The sequence below is a fragment of the Moschus berezovskii genome, chromosome 2, assembly GCF_049115385.1.
Source record: "Moschus berezovskii isolate FMDL1 chromosome 2, NW_MosBer_1.0, whole genome shotgun sequence".
Taxonomy (NCBI): Eukaryota; Metazoa; Chordata; class Mammalia; order Artiodactyla; family Moschidae; genus Moschus; species Moschus berezovskii.
Genome location: NC_142461.1, coordinates 17,569,870 through 17,586,746, shown reverse-complemented (window position 1 = coordinate 17,586,746; position 16,877 = coordinate 17,569,870). Strand labels below are relative to the sequence as shown.

Genomic DNA, 16,877 nt, shown 5'->3' with positions numbered 1-16,877 from the left:
CACAAGCTGGAATCAAGATTGCCGGGAGAAATATCGATAACCTCAGGTATGCAGATGACACCACCCTTATGGCAGAGAGTGAAGAGGAACTCAAAAGCCTCTTGATGAAAGTGAAAGAGGAGAGTGAAAAGGTTGGCTTGAAGCTCAACATTCAGAAAACAAAGATCATGGCATCTGGTCCCACCACTTCATGGGAAATAGATGGGGAAACAGTGGAAACAGTGTCAGACTTTATTTTTTGGGGCTCCAAAATCGCTGTGGATGCTGATTGCAGCCATGAAATTAAAAGACGCTTACTCCTTGGAAGGAAAGTTATGACCAACCTAGATAGTATATTAAAAAGCAGAGACATTACTTTGCCAACCAAGGTCCGTCTAGTCAAGGCTATGGTTTTTCCCGTGGTCATGTATGGATGTGAGAGTTGGACTGTGAAGAAAGCTGATCGCCGAAGAATTGATGCTTTTGAACTGTGGTGCTGGAGAAGACTCTTGAGAGTCCCTTGGACTGCAAGGAGATCCAACCAGTCCATTCGAAAGGAGATCAATCCTGGGTGTTCATTGGAAGGACTGATGCTAAAGCTGAAACTGCAATACTTTGGCCACCTCATGCGAAGAGTTGACTCACTGGAAAAGACTCTGATGCTGGGAAAGATTGGGGGCAGGAGGAGAAGGGGACGACAGAGAGTGAGATGGCTGGATGGCATCACCGACTCGATGGACATGAGTTTGAGTGAACTCCGGGAGTTGGTGATGGACAGGGAGGCCTGATGTGCTGTGATTCATGGGGTCGCAAAGAGTCGGACACGACTGAGTGACTGAACTGAACTGAAGCTGCATCTGGCAAATCAGTCTCAGAAACAGTAGTGCTGTGCCTTGCCTTCTCAAGTAGGCGAGAAGGAACTAGAACTCGTCCCATCTTCCTGTATGTGCACACAGCAAAGTAAATATTGGTACTTCCTAGTTTAATGTTGTTAAAATCATTTATCCCTGTTTCCTGAGATTGATTGTAACCATTTGTTTACTCAAGAGTTAGTTGTCTTGCTCCTGAAGATGGTCTAGTGACTGACTGGAAGTAGGCTGATGGGAAGAGGACGGGACAATAGGAGAGTGCTTCCTCACGAAAGCTAAAAACTACTGAGAGGGAGGTGGAGGTGATAAGTGTTAGCTTTTTTCTGTTTTATCTTATGAAAGCTCCCACACTTTTAAAATGAAATATAGTGAGGAATGAGTGTCCTTATCCTAGGATATCATAGGTGTTGGAAAGGGCACAACTATCTTTTGCAGATGCTTCTTAAGAAGAGGAAGGAATAAGGAATAGGGAAGAGGAACAAGACATTGCAGTATATCCAGAAGGAAGTGACCAGAGAGAGAGTCAGTGGCTCTAAATTTGTATGTCACGTGCAACTTTGAAAGAGCTGATGATGAAAGTGGAACTGGTTGCTCGGGGATTGTTTTGAGCTGGAGCACTTGAATAGTGTGTTAATTATAAAGTATAGTAAATGTATGTTAAAGGCCATAGCCTCCCAACCAAAAAAGGGAGGGGAGCTTCAGACCTCTATAATATAGGAATGATAAGTTCTTTTAAGAATCTTGAAATACTTATCAGTAATCTATCTTGATTATTCTGCTACTGCTGCTAAGTCATTCAGTCGTGTCCGACTCTGTGTGACCCCACAGACAGAAGCCCACCAGGCTCCCCTGTCCCTGATTATTCTAGATCTAGAAAAATACCAGAAGATGTAAAATTCATTTTTAAAAGACAGCATGAACTCTTAAAAACATATTAAAACAGAAGAACGACAACCTGATAAGACATCACAAAAGAAGAATACTATTTCAATTTCACTTATCAAAAAAGCCGTGAAAATTCTCAATAAAACGCCAGCAAATTTAATTAAGTAGGAAATTCTCTTAATTAAAGAAGACAAAGGACATGTAATGCTTGGTATTTACTGTATACCCTTGTTCTAATATATTATCTCAATTCATAGTCCTCAAAACTACCAATGGCATTTTTCACAGAACTAGAAAAAAATTTCGCAATTCATGTGGAAACACAAAAGACCCCGAATAACCAAGGCAGCCTTGAGAAAGAAGAATGGAGCTGGAGAAATCAACCTTCTGGACTTCAGATTATACTACAAAGCTACAGTCATCAAGACAGTATGGTACTGGGACAAAAACAGAAATATAGACCAATGGAACAAGATAGAAAGCCCAGAAATAAACCCATGCACCTATGGGTACCTTATTTTTGACAAAGGAGGCAAGAATATACAATGGGGCAAAGACAGCCTCTTCAATAAATGGTGCTGGGAAAACTGGACAGCGACAAGTAAGAGAATGACATTAGAACACTTCCTAGCACCATACACAAAGATAAACTCAAAATGGATTAAAGACCTAAATGTTAAGACCAGAAATTATAAAACTCTTAGAGGAAAACATAGGCAGAACACTCAATGACATAAATCAAAGCAAGATCCTCTATGACCCACCTCCTAGAGTAATGGAAATAAAAACAAAAGTAAACAAGTGGCGCCTGATTAAACTTAAAAGCTTTTGCACAGCAAAGGAAGCTATAAGCAAGGTAAAAAGACAACCCTCAGAATGGGAGAAAATAATAGCAAATGAAAAACTGATAAAGGATTAATTCCCAACATATACAAGCAGCTCATACAACTCAATACCAGCAAAACAAACAACCCAATCAAAATGTGGGGGAAGGACCGAAACAGACATTTCTCCAAAGAAGGCATACAGGTGGCTAACAAACACATGAAAAGATGCTCAGCAGTGCTCATTATTAGAGAAATGCAAATCAGAACTACAAGATAGCACCTCATACCAGTCAGAATGGCCGTCATCAAAAAGTCTACAAACAGTAAATGCTGGAGAGGGTGTGGAGAAAAGGGAATGCTCTCATACTGTTGGTGGGAATGTAAATTGATACAGCTACTGTGGAAGACTGTATGAAGAGTCCTTAAAAAACTAGGACTAAAACGCATATGACCCAGGAATTCCACTCCTAGGCATATACCCTAAATATGCCTGGCATATACCCTGAATGGCATATGCCTGAATATGCCTAAAACTGAAAAAGACACATGTATCCCATTGTTCTTTGCAGCACTGTTTACAATAGCTAGAACATGGAAGCAACCTAGATGTCTATTAACAGATGAATGGATAAAGAAGTTATGGTACATATACACAATGGAATATTACTCGGCCATAAAAAGGAACACATTTGAGTCAGTTCTAATGAGGTGGTTGAACCTAGAGCCTATTATACAAAGTGAAGTAAGTCAGAAAGAGAAAGATAAATATCATAGTCTAAGACATATATGGCCTGGAGAATCCCATGGACGGAGAAGCCTGGTAGGTTACAGTCCACGGGATCGCATAGAGTCAGACACGACTGAGCGACAGAACGGAACGGAACAGAAGACATATATACGGAATCTAGAAAAATGGTACTGAAGAATTTATTTACAGGGCAGCAGTAGAGAAACAGACATGGAGAACAGACTTACTGACATGGAGAGGGGGAGGAGAGGGTGAGACACATGGAAAGAATAACATGGAAACTACAAAAAAAAGACAAAGGACGTGTAACGCTTGGAATTTACTGTATGCCTTTGTTCTAATATATTATCTCGGTTCACAGTCCTCAAAACAACTCAAAAAGGAGGTTGTTATTATTACCCTCATTTTACAATGACAGAATTTAGGCCCAGAAGTTAAATAATCTGCCCCTGGATAAATTGCCAATAAGTCACAGAGCCTAGTTTTTGAACCCTTGCAGTCTGGTACCAGCATACATTGAACATGCTGTATCATATTAATATAGCCAAGATAACAATGTTAATTCAACAGTTCTTGTTGATTATGAACTCTTTAAAAGCTGGTAGAAGATAAAAGAATATCTTAAACCAACAGCAAACAGCCTACTAATTGGAAAACACTAGTAGAATTCCCCTTGAAATCAGAAAATGAAACAGGCCTGCCCTACACCTTTAGCATTATCCTGGCCAATGCAAGATACATCAAATAAAAGGTACAACTGTTTGAAAAAATGGTGCAGCTATATTTGTAGATGTTGCAGTCTTAAACCTAGGAAAACCAATAGAATCAATTGAAAGACTAAAAGTAAGAGTTCAATAAGGTAGCTGTTTACCACATAAAAACACTTAAAAGTTGGTAGCATTTTTCTTGCTAGCAATATCCAGTTCTAAAAATACTGGGAGAACAATCTCATAATAGCAACCAAAAATCAAATTCGTAAGTTGAGGGGATTGCTAAGAAATGTTTGAGAACTCTGAAGAAAACTAGTATAAATTTAATTGAGTGAAAAAAAGACTTAAAGATGGAGAGTTACCATGTTCTTGAATGTGAATACTGAATGTTATGAAGAAAGAAAGTCTCCCAAATTAAATTAGTGTATCTTGGCCAGAGAGTATAGCCAGATTTTTAAGAAGTAACCTTAGGGAATTTAGTGAAAGATATAAATAAATGTACCTGCTACGTAAGTGAAATCATACATCACTGGGAAGGAAGAGGGATTATTTAGCAAAAGAGTTTTAGATAATTGATTATCTGTTCTTTGGAAAAATCAGTTTTGATAACTAAGCTACCCCTTTATGAAAATAAACATGATGGGAGAATGAATTAAAAAACATAAATTGGGAAGGACACTTATATGAGTATTTATCAGACCTTTGAATAAGAAGCAGGCTTATTTCCATTGCTGTCAAGTGATTGAAAGGGGGAAAAAATAAGGTTAAATATGTGAAAAGACATTGCATGATGATAGAAAGTTAGTCTTTACTTCAGTATAGTAAAAGCTCATGCAGACTGCCATTTATTAGTAATAAACTGCCATTTATTAGTAAGCCTTCCCTATGTTTTAAATGCAACCCTGGGTGTTTTATTCATGTTGAAAATTTAATAGTCATCCTAGCATTTGTAATTACTCAGAAGGTAAATGTTTTGCCCAAGAGTTTTTGTGTATACTTCTACTGAATGGTAGAACTTGGATTTGAATTTGGGTCTGATGAGAGCTTATGCTGTCAACTCTAAAAAGATGTTGTTTTTCAAACAGGTTGCTAGGCCTTGCTCTCAGTGGAGAGTGCTTTACCCTTATTAGATCAGGGTAAATGTTGTCTAGTCACAGGGGAGGCAGTTTGATAGGGGTAACCAAATATTCTGGTTTGCCAGGAAAAGTCCAGGTTTATGACTGTTGTCCTCACATAATTATTCATTGTGTCACCATTTATTCCCCACAGCTTCCTGGTTTAGATGATAAATTATGTCATCTAACATTCAGCACCTACAAAACTAGCTGTTCTTTGACCACCACCACCCTGTTTTTGACACTTAAGGAGCAAGATTGTCTCTAGGATCCCAAGGTGTCTCCTCCTAAAGTAGCTTGATTTTTGAGGCATTAGATGTGGAGTCATGGCAGCTGTCTGATCCTTCTTTGGACTTGAAAGGGTTTTCTAAGAGACTTTTTTGTCTGGGAACTATGATCTAACTCTAAACTGTTCTGCTTTTCCTCATGTCAGACTCTTGAAATGAGAGGTTCTAATGTAAGCATCTTACTTTGCCCACATTCCCTCTTTCCTCCTTGTCCACTCACATGTGCAGCTTCTCAGGAACTGTTGAAGAAAGAATTTGTGGAGTTCCAGTTTTTAAATGGTAGTTGTTTGAGGCCATGCAGCTCTGAAAGAGACTGAAAAAATTTTTCTTTTGAGTTACAGTAGATTTACAGTGTTGTGTTGGTTTCTGACATACAGTAAAGTGATTCCTTTTTCAGATTCTTTTCCCATATAGGTTATTACAGAATGTTGAGAAGAGTTTCTTGTGCTGAACAGATCTGTTTTATATATAGAAGTGTATATATATTAATCCCCAAATCCTAATTTATCCCCCCTCCACCTTTCCTCTTTAGCAGCCGTAAGTTTGTTTTCTATGTCTGTGAGTCTGTTTCTGTTTTGTAAATAAGTTCATTTGTGTCATATTTTAGATTCCACATGGAAGTGATGTCCTCATATTTGTCTTTCTCTTTCTGACTTACTTCACTTAGTATAATAATATCTGTAAAGCCTCATAGATAATAGGGGCTTGAAAATATGTTGAATAAACTTGGAAGTATTTTTTAATTTATCCTAACTGAATGGCTGGGACTGAACAGGAGTTACATGCTGGAGTCAGGGCTCTTTGAGAGATGGAGGAGCTGTGAGAACCATCTCTCACTTTGGAGAGGAGGCCTGGGCCATGGGTTATTCACAGAAATTATTTGACTCTAAAGAAAAATGATTAGTTCAGTCGCTCAGTCATGTCCGACTCCTTGCGACCCCATGGACTGCAGTACGCCAGACTTCCCTGTCCATCACCAACTCATCACCAACTCCCAGAGCTTGCTCAAACTCACGTCCATCGAGTTGGTGATGCCATCCAACCATGTCATCCTCTGTCATCTCCTTCTCCTACTGCCTTCAATCTTTCCCAGCATCGGGGTCTTTTCCAGTGAGTCAGTTCTTGGTGTCAGGTGGCCAGACTCTTGGAGTTTCAGCTTCAGCATTAGTCCTTCCAGTGAATACTCAGGACTGATATTCTGAAAATCAATGAAAAATGATGGAAGCACTTTATTTCGTTGTACACTGTGCATGTTGATTGCTTTGATACACTTTCCCTCCTTGACTTAATCTAGTCATCTCTCCCCAGATGGGATGTTCCTCAGCAGTGTTACCTGTTTCTACCTGAGCAGGAAAACTGACACACTAGATCTTGCGGTTTTTAACAAATTTACCATGGTGGTAAGGTTAAAAGCCACACCCTTATGTTAAAACAGCTAGTTATTTTTTTTCTTGTTCCTTGCCTTCCATTTTAGGGAAATGGGAAAAAAAAAAGCATGTGTCCTCTTTTCTCCTTTCTGTCCCATTCTCTTCCTCACTCCAAAGAATTAGATAAGCAAAGGAAAAATAAGGAAAGACAAAATGATTCTTGGGGCAACCTTAGGACACAAATAAATGCACGTCTTTTACACTAGCTGGTTGGGGACCACACATTTGGCTTTGAGTTTAGAAGCCAGAACACAGAAGAAAAGAAGATCAGTTGCACGGCTGTGTTCATGAGATAAAAGATAAACCAGCCACTTAGGAGAAGCATAATTTTTCCAGGAATTGAGACCCTGTGGATGCTTTATTAATGCAGGCACTGGGCCCTTGGTACACTTCTCTCTGTTCTCTACAGTGTCTGTAAAAGTACCCTGTTCAAATTTAAGGCATCTTAGTATAAGACATAGGAATAATGTTAGACTGGAATGCAGTGTAATTAAACCACCACTTTTCTGATGCTCTTTTAGCTATGGAAATGACCCTCTACAGTCACTCATGCCATTGAACTTTTTATGAAAATCGAGTGCCAGAGAGTTCAAGGTTATAGTTTTCTGCTTTTAACGATGAGCTGAGGGGACCAGCAGCACTAATCATCTGCCTTGGTAAGTTGAAGACCTTAAACCAGGACTTGATTTCGAATCTACTTGTTTAAGTTGACTTGGAAGCCAGGTGATTGTTTTCCTCAGAAAACAGTTCTGTGTCCACCATACAGATATGTTTAATGAACAGTGTTTTATGTCACAAGCTAGTAGTTTTTAAAAAAATTTGTCAAATTTCTGACACAGAAGCCCAACATTAAAAAAAACAACAACGATAAGAGTGAGGTATTTGGGTTAGAGAGGAGATGGACCCTCACCTGCTCTAGACCTTAGGGCAAGGTTTAAAAGCCACTGTCAGATTTGTGGTGAATGGCATTTTAGTTTGGAAAAACTTCAAAGCCTGGATCACCAGACTCCCACTTTTATGGATCAAACTTAGCCAGTGTGCCACCTACCCCTAGAATACCTGTAAAAAGCCTGATTTTAACATTAACTCATTCACTTCCTGTTTAAACCACTCTGATTCTGATAGATTGACAATATGGTTAGAAATAACCCAGACATTTGGGAAATCAAGTTAAAAACCATGGAGATAGATTTTTGAGGCCTAGTAATCATATTCAGTTTAGTCGGTAGCATTGTTCTACTGAGAATCCCATGTTCAAAATTGTTGTAGAGGGAAGTAAGTTTTTAATGTAAGTAAGTACATGTATCCATTGTAGCTTTTCCTGAATGTTTGAGGCCTCTACCTAAAACTCAACTTTCATACTCCCTCGGATATAAAATGTCTCTGTTGTACATTTTCAGTACAGCTTTCAGATTAAAAAGCAAGTTTTCCATTGTGACTATATTGTAATGTCAACACTCACCTGAAAAGAAAAGAATGTTCTTTGAGCAATAAAAGGAACCATGTGGTTATTCTGTAAACAGCACTTAAGTTTACAGTGAGTTCTGTAAACAGACTGCCTTCTGCCTTCCTTTTCATTTGACACTTATTACCCACCTAGAATTTGATGAAATTACAAAAAGTAATTTTTATTTCCTAATTGGAGCTCAGATTGTTTCATAAAGCTCTCTGACCAATTGTAATACATTTTCTTTTACCCAGATTTATTGTGTCTACAAAATGCAGCTCAGGAAGCATCTCCTCTGTTGAAGAGTGAGACCTTCAGCACACAACGCTCTGTCTGTCCTCTGAGCTTGCCTCTCATCGCCTCTGTTATTTGGGTTTTGCCCTGCAGGGTCTGGTGGCGTGAATTAGTTTTCCATAGAGTGCACTCTTCCTGTGTGTGCCTCGTCTCCCTAGCTGTATTCTAAGTCCTGAAAGAACCCCTAGTGAGTGTGTACCACTAGATGTGGCATGACATCTTTTGGTCCATGAGTTTTAGCTGTAGGATTGGGAACGTCTTCCCTCCAAAAACACAAGCAAGAGTTTTTATATATGATCTTGCCAGTCAGTTGAGAAATGAATTCAGTCACTTCCTCAGAAATAAAATGTTTTCAGCCTCATTATTTCATCTAGAGTTTTTCTTTCAATCTGGGATCAAACCTCCATATACCAGTTAGTGTGTTGATTTGGAAGGATAGAAGAATTCTCAGAGAAATCACCTTTGGGTAATATGTTCTAAATGATCCTCTAAAAGGCCATGCAATTCTGTGACTAAATATTTCTGCTGGAAAAAGTCTTATTTACACTGAATACCACCACCATACGGTGGCCTTTGAGCCGTTTAAAAAGGGAACAAACCGAATCTCCAACTATGGTGCTTCAGCTCAGCCTGGTTTTGTGGCGTGTTTGTGCTTTTTTGGGCATTTAGCCAGAACAGAAATAGCAATGCTGGACCTTGAAGGAGAGTGATTTTCCAGGTTTACATCTGATCTTCTAGAAATAATTTTTAAGGTTATAAACTTTAAAAAGGATTTTTTCCCCAAAATACAGTCCTTCATTGGAATAACTAAAAGGGGGGAAAATCATTTCAACACTCTCAGGTGTAACATTTTAGAACCACAGTATTTGCTTGCTTTTTCTATCTCAATTCTTGACCAAAAAAAATAATTTTCTAAAAGGATTTTTATTTTTCATATTTGAATCTTGTTTCAAATTTTCCTTATTTACTGTTCGAGTTTTGAAATACACATTCTTTTTAAGGAATTACCATCTTTTTAAAAGAACAGGATTGGCTGTTTGCTTTTCTTATTTACCAAGCATGGGCCAGACCGCAATGTTTGCTCATGATCATATGAACGATGCTTCTACAACCTTGTGGCACAGTGAGTAGTAAATTTAACCAGAGGAAAATGGATTTGTAATTTTATCCTTGAAAATCGATGGCTTCATATTTTTAAATGTGGACACTGATTAACCTTTCATATTACTAAGTTCAGTGCTGGTTTGTCAAGAAATAGTTGAAGTTCATGTTTTCTGAAACTAATTCTTAAACTGATAATGTAACTTAATTCCATAGAATATCTGTGAATGAATCAGTGTTGTTTTACTGTTCAGTCGCTAAGTTGTGTCCCACTCTTTGAGACCCCATGATGAATTCAGCATTGTGAATACAATAGCTTCCATTAATAAGTGAACTACTCAGGTTGATTATAAATCTGTTTTACAAACTACAGGTCCCATTCTATCAGTTGGTTATGAAATCAACTTAGTGGGCTATGACTAGCATTTTCAAAGAGAAGGAAGGGAGCAGGGGACTAGGAGAGAATAAAATAGGATTGGAGAAGGTCACAATAGTGTACGTAGTGAGGGTGAGTGCTCTTCAGTGATACTGTGTGTGTGTGTGTGTGATGAAGTGAAGGTTGCTCAGTGATACTGTGTGTGTGTGTGTAATGAAGTGAAGTGAAGGTCGCTTAGTTGTGTCCAACTCTTTATGACCCCATGGACTATACAGTCCATGGAATTCTCCAGGACAGAATACTGAAGTGGATAGTCTTTCCCTTCTCCAGGAGATCTTCCCAACCCAGGGATCGAACCCACGTCTCCCACATTGCAGGCCGATTCTTTATCAGCTAAGCCATTGGGGAAGCTCAGGAATACTGGAGTAGGTAGCCTATCCCTTCTCCACCCAGGAGAAATCTTCCCGACCCAGGAATCGAACCAAGGTCTCCTGCATTGCAGGTGGATTCTTTACCAACTGAGCTATCAAGGAAGGCCCATGTATGTGATAATTATTTTTTGTGTATGAGCACATGTTGTTGTGCAGTCGCTAAATTGTGTCCGACTCTCTGTGACCACACAGACTACAGCATGCCAGGCTTGCCTGTCCTTCACTGTCTCCTGGAGTTTGCTCAGATTCATGTCCTTTGAATTTTGGTGATGCTGTCTAACCATTTCATCCTCTGCCATCTCCTTCTCCTTTTGCCTTCAATCTTTCCCAGAATCAGTGTCTTTTCCAATGAGTTGACTCTTCGTATCAGATGGCCAGAGTATTGGAGCTTCAGCTTCAGCATCAGTCCTTCCAGTGAATATTCAGGGTTGGTTTCCTTTAGGATTGACTGGTTGGATCTCCTTGCTGTCCGAGGGACTCTTGAGTCTTCTCCAGCACCACAGTTAAAAGCGTCAGTTCTTCGGTGGTCAGCCTTCTGCTGTGGGCTTCCCTGGTAGCTCAGAGATTAAAGCGTCTGCCTGCAGTGCGGGAGACCTGGGTTCGATGCCTGGGTCGGGAAGATCCCCTGGAGAAGGAAATGGCAACCCACTCCAGTATTCTTGCCTGGAGAATCCCATGGACAGAGGAGCCTGGGGGGCTACAGTCCACGGGGTCGCAAAGAGTCGGACACAACTGAGTGACTTCACTCACTCACTCAGGTTTGTCACAGCTTTCCTTCCAAGGAGCACGCATCTTTTAATTTCACAGCTGTGGTCACCATCCACAGTGATTTTAGAGCCCAGGATTATAAAATCTGTCACTGCTTCCATTTTTTTCCCCTTCTGTTTGCTGTGAAGTAATGGGCCTGGATGCCATGATCTTAGTGTCTTTGTATCAGAGAAATCTGTAAGCTCTCACTACTAGGGGTAATGCAGTTAGGTGGCCGGGTTCCTTGTGGTTGTTTAAATGACTGTACACACAATACAGACTGATGGCTTTAATTGGGAAGTTCCAGTATTGGTACTTTTAATAGGGAATAAAGGAAGAACTGTTCTGGTCAGGTTTGTAAATGACAGGAATCCAGTAAGGAAAGCTAGTACTACACTGGATAACAAACTCAGGAAAAATTTTGAAATGTCAGAAGTATATTGAATCTAAATCAGAAGCAATTTGATAGGAATAATTATTCAGCCCAGAAGGAATGTCCCAAAAGGCAGTAGTAAACAATAGAGGAAGATGTGGTTCACTACAGAACAGACGGGTCAGTTAAGTTGCTTGGTAGAGAACTGCCTTGTAACGTATCAAAACTATGAATGGAGTTTAAGACTGCGTTATGAAATCTGTTGATAGATGGTCTTGCCTGGTTAGATCATACCTGGAGTATAGGGTCTGGTTTGAAATTCCGCACTTTTTTTAAAAAAAGGATGAGACAAGCTGAACTGGAGAATAACTGAGGGGGATCTTCTGATTGAGTCAACTCCCCCAAATTTTATCTTCTTTGTAACAAAAGCACAACTGGATACTTTTGACAGGAATTTGGTTACCAACAATATTAAAGGTAATGCAGACTGAATGTGAATATTATGCCCCCCCCTTTTTTTCTTTTGATTGGGCTAAGTGGCTTTATTAGAGAGAGCCAAGATTACAGAGGATTTAAGAGTTGGCATTGGACTCTTTCTTCTTACCAGAGCTGGGATTGACATTGACTAAGCGCCGGTTGTACAGCATACACCTCTTGGCCCAGTCTTTTTTCTCTCTTGTTTGGACCCCTTGGAAGTCTGACGTCTTACTTTCCCAGCATGTGCCAGGGAACAGTTCACAGGCTAGCATGGTGATGATAATTTATATATTGTTAATAATATGTCTGATCAGACTTTTCAAAGTACTTTGAGTTCTTTCTATATGACATCTGAAAATATTCTCAAGTCACAGAACTATACTTTTGAAAATATATCATATTTAAATGTTTATTTAACATCATCCTTATTTAACATGGGCTTCCCAGGTGGCTCTGTAGTAAAGAATCCTGGGTTGGGAAGATCCCCTGGAGAAGGGACTTGACTGGCCACTCCAGTATTTTGGCCTGGAGAATTCCATGGACTGTATAGTCCATGGGGTCACAAAGAGTCAGACATGACTGAGCGACTTTCACTTCTTTATTTTACGTACACTTTGCTACCACCACCACCGCCCCCCCCGCCCCCCCGTAATGTAATTAGGTGGCTACTGGAGAAAGGTCATGAATTCACGTTATAGTGGATTTCTTGATTAATTTTTCCCCTCAGTTCAGCAGTGCTAGTGTGAAAGTTGCCTCACTGTCAAACTGATCAAAACAGTGAGGTTTGTTAAGTTAGATTCTGCTAGAACTAATTTCAAAGAAGGATACTGCAGTTTAATTGTATGGATGTGAGAGTTGGACTGTGAAGAAAGCTGATCGCCGAAGAATCGATGCTTTTGAACTGTGGTGTTGGAGAAGACTCTTGAGAGTCCCTTATACTGCAAGGAGATCCAACCAGTCCATTCTAAAGGAGATCAATCCTGGATGTTCATTGGAGGGACTGATGCTAAAGCTGAAACTCCAGTACTTTGGCCACCTCATGAGACGAGTTGACTCACTGGAAAAGACTCTGATGCTGGGAAAGGTTGGGGGCGGGAGGAGAAGGGGACGACGGAGAATGAGATGGCTGGATGGCATCACCGATTCTGTGGACATGAGTTTGAGTGAACTCCGGGAGTTGGTGATGGACAGGGAGGCCTGGCGTGCTGTGATTCATGGGGTCGCGGAGAGTCGGACACGACTGAGCGACTGAACTGAACTGAACTGAACTGAATGTCTGGATCATATTCAGTATGCAGTTACAAGCCTGATAGGATATCCAGAATTTGTAAAGAAAAAAATAATAGATAAAGCTATAAGAAAATGAAAACTTTGTACATTGACAAAAAGTCCAAATGCAAACAGCAAGTTAGGAGAACATATTTGTAAAAAAGATATAGCCAAAGAGATAATGGGATTCCCTGGTGGCTCAGATGGTAAAGAGTCTGCCTGCAATGTGGGAGTCCGGAGTTCGATCCCTGGGTAGGGGAAGATCCCCTGGAGAAGAAAATGGCAACCCACTCCAGTATTCTTGCCTAGAAAATCCCATGGGTGGAGGAGCCTGGCGGGCTACAGTCCATGGGGTCACAGAGTCGGAAATGACTGAGCAGCTTCACCTACACCTACACAGGGAAGTGAAGTCGCTCAGTTGTGTCCAGTTCTTCGTGACCTCATGGACTGTAGCCCGCCAGGCTTCTCCATCCATGGGATTTTCCAGGGAAGAATACTGGAGTGGGTTGCCATTTTCTTCTCCAGGGGATCTTCCCCTACCCAGGGATCGAACTCCGGATTCCCACATTGCAGGCAGACTCTTTACCATCTGAGCCACGAGGGAAATCAGGAAGAAAAAGACTCCAAACCCAATGTAATAATCAGCATTAGAGATGTACAGTTTTGCTAAGGAAGTCCAGATGGATAATAGATATGAAAATGTATTTATTGTCATCAGTGATCAGGAATTCAAATCAAAGGAGTCAAATTGATGGGTGGGTGGGTAGAGAAGGCGGTCAGGAAAATAGTGTTTTTACTCTGACAGACTGGCAAAAATCACAAGGATTAGTAGGGCTGGTGTTGGTTGGCTGGTGAGGAAATCACTGCCTTCATGCACTGTTGATGACAGTGTAAACTGGCTTAAACTTTTGGTACAGGTTATAATCTCAGTGTTTTGACCCCCCAGGCACTCAGAGTCTCCTTGGCTTCTTTTATTTTGGTATCTGGTATACAGAACATTGTGTGGTCTTTCTGTGGCCACAACAGCCCTTTACGTAGTCATTCTTTATAGAAAATTGCTTCCTAAGGTGGGACGGTCAGGAGTCATTTCTTTGGTTTTTATAAAGCTGAACTGACACATACGCAGCGACTCTCCTGAGTGAGAGAGATCTGGCTATCAGAGAGAAAGACAAGGAGTTTCTTTACTCTCACTCATTTTATATGACTTGCAGGAAAGAGTAAAGCTGGGCACACCGGTTGGGCACAGAAGAGAAATACAGTAACGCATTAGAAATAAGACCCAAAGCCTATGACCTAGTATTTTTGCTGAAATAGTTGCAAAACAGCCTGTCCTTTGGAGAAATGCTGCAATGACCTCTGATGACTCAGAAGAAAGCTGTGTTGGTCTAATAGTTTCAGCTATGAAGAAAGTATATGTTTACTTTTATAATGAATTTAAAAGACATTGTTAAAGGTATACTTTGTGTAGAATTATTGATATAAAATATAAGTTTTGTGAAGCTGTGCTCATCAGAAATTTGAAAATATAAGGACGCAGATCAGACGTGTAAGTGCAGTCTCATTCATGGCACTTATTTTAGTGAGCAAACTACCTTTCATTTAACAACAAAAGATGTCTGAAAACTGTTATTGGACCAGTATTCAACTGAAGCAAAAAGCAGATATATAAAGAGCAAACTTTTCTGCAGAAGTAAGATTCAAGTTAGGTGTGTATGCATGTATGTATTTTTAATGTAATTTAAAGTTACAAGAAAGAAGTCAGAGAGCTCTGAAACATGATACGGTCTTAGCTCTTAAGAATTATTTAGCTAATTACAGTTTGGCTAAAATACTTCCAACCATATGTTTAAGTGAATTCTGGAACTGTTTAAGTGATTGTTCATCCATGCCCCACCTTATTCCAGAGGGGATTTAAGACAGCTTGAAGTATTCTATTGTACTTAATTATCATAATTTTAGTCTTGAAAATCCATAATGACTGCGTGGTACACTGAGATTACCACAGTAAAACTTGACACTAGTCGTATGGTTCTCTTAAAAAGTGTTTGAGGTTTAACTGTGAGGTTCCTGTTTGTAAAATTAATACACGGGTTTTTTTTTTTCTGGTGGTGCTTTAAAAAATCCTTCTAAAATTACTTTTCTCTGAAAATTGCTTTGTTCGAAGCAAAGCACTCTCCTATAAGAAGATGTCTCTTGATTTGTTGTTCAAATAATGAACATTATCATTGAGCATATTTCATAAACATTCATAATTTGACACTCATATGTAATGTGAGTAAAAGAAACTTTCAAGGATTAACAGAAAGCCTGTTTAGAACACAAAAGTGAAATTATTTCTAAACAGCACATTTACTAAGTACTTAAGTTCTTGATCTGTAATTCATAACAAAAGCTGTGAATTTGAAATAGGAATTTTTTCTGGAAATTTAAACTTGTGGGAATACTATTAAAGATTGATTTACCTGTAATGATTATTTGCTACTTTTGATTACCCCCCCAAAATATAGAATTAATGGTTCATATGACATACGCAGTTGGGGTCATGGAGAATGTTGCACCAAGAATAGTCTACCTTAATCTATGCCTCTAAATTCTGACAATGTGAAAGAGATTGAAAGTCCCCAACAATCTCTATTTTAAAAAATATTCAGTGTATGCCTAACAGAGTTTTGTTTTAGTCAGTCTGAACTTAATCAACTCATCACTTTGACATTATGTCATGATGTGTCGTCTCTAAATCCAAGGTCTGTGAACACTTTCTATCCGTGAAACTACCCCTTCCTGCTTCCCCAATTCCTGTGGTAAGTACTTCCTGTACTTCCACAAGCTGGAGAAGCTCATGGTCACTCAGACCTATACCCATATTTGGAACTAGACTTGATTAGAACTAAAAAGTAGTTCCCTGTGCAATGCATTCCTGATATTTAATAGAAAAGAAGCTTGGGTTGTCAATGATGAGCAATAAAAATCCTTTCTAAAGCATATGGAACAGAGGTATGAGCCAATTTTTGTTTTTTGATATTTTGGTGGATTTTTTTGAGGGAGGGAGGGGACAGTCAAAGGTATCTTTTTCATATTTAACTCAAAATAGTTTTAGAAATTGCTTTTTGTTTATTTGATCAGAATTTAATAATCAGTATTTTTTTAAAGGCATTATTAGTGAATGTTTATTTCTGGTTACTTTTTCATAATTAAGTCATACTTTTATTTTGTACATTTTTGTAATAGTTGATCTGTGTAGAACATGACAGGACAAATAAATACAAGAGAATTTGAAGATAAGAGACTTACCTTGAATTCTGATGGACATACTCACCGTGGGATCTCAGGGCTGGTCTTTTATATGAGCCTAAAGATGTACTCAGTGGAAAAGACCCTCATGCTGGAAAAGATTGAACGCAAAGGGAGAAAAGCACAGCAGACGATGAGATGGTTGGGTAGCAAGCATCACTGACTCAATGGACATCAATTTGAACAAACTCTGGGAGATCGTGAAGGACAGGGAAATCTTGACA

The 16,877-nt window shown here is 39.4% G+C and overlaps 1 protein-coding gene across 3 annotated transcripts in view; it reads left to right on the top strand.

Moving 5' to 3' along the window:
* The window catches only part of CAB39 (calcium binding protein 39), a 101,154-nt gene that overhangs the window by 12,998 nt on the left and 71,279 nt on the right, over nt 1-16,877 (top strand). Inside the window, exon 2 of one of the 3 annotated variants that reach the window (XM_055398849.2) lies at nt 7,369-7,503. The exons of the other annotated variants lie outside the window; for them this stretch is intronic. The gene's annotated coding sequence lies outside the window, so the exon portion shown is untranslated. The remainder of the gene's footprint in view (nt 1-7,368; nt 7,504-16,877) is intronic. 3 annotated transcript variants of the gene reach the window in all.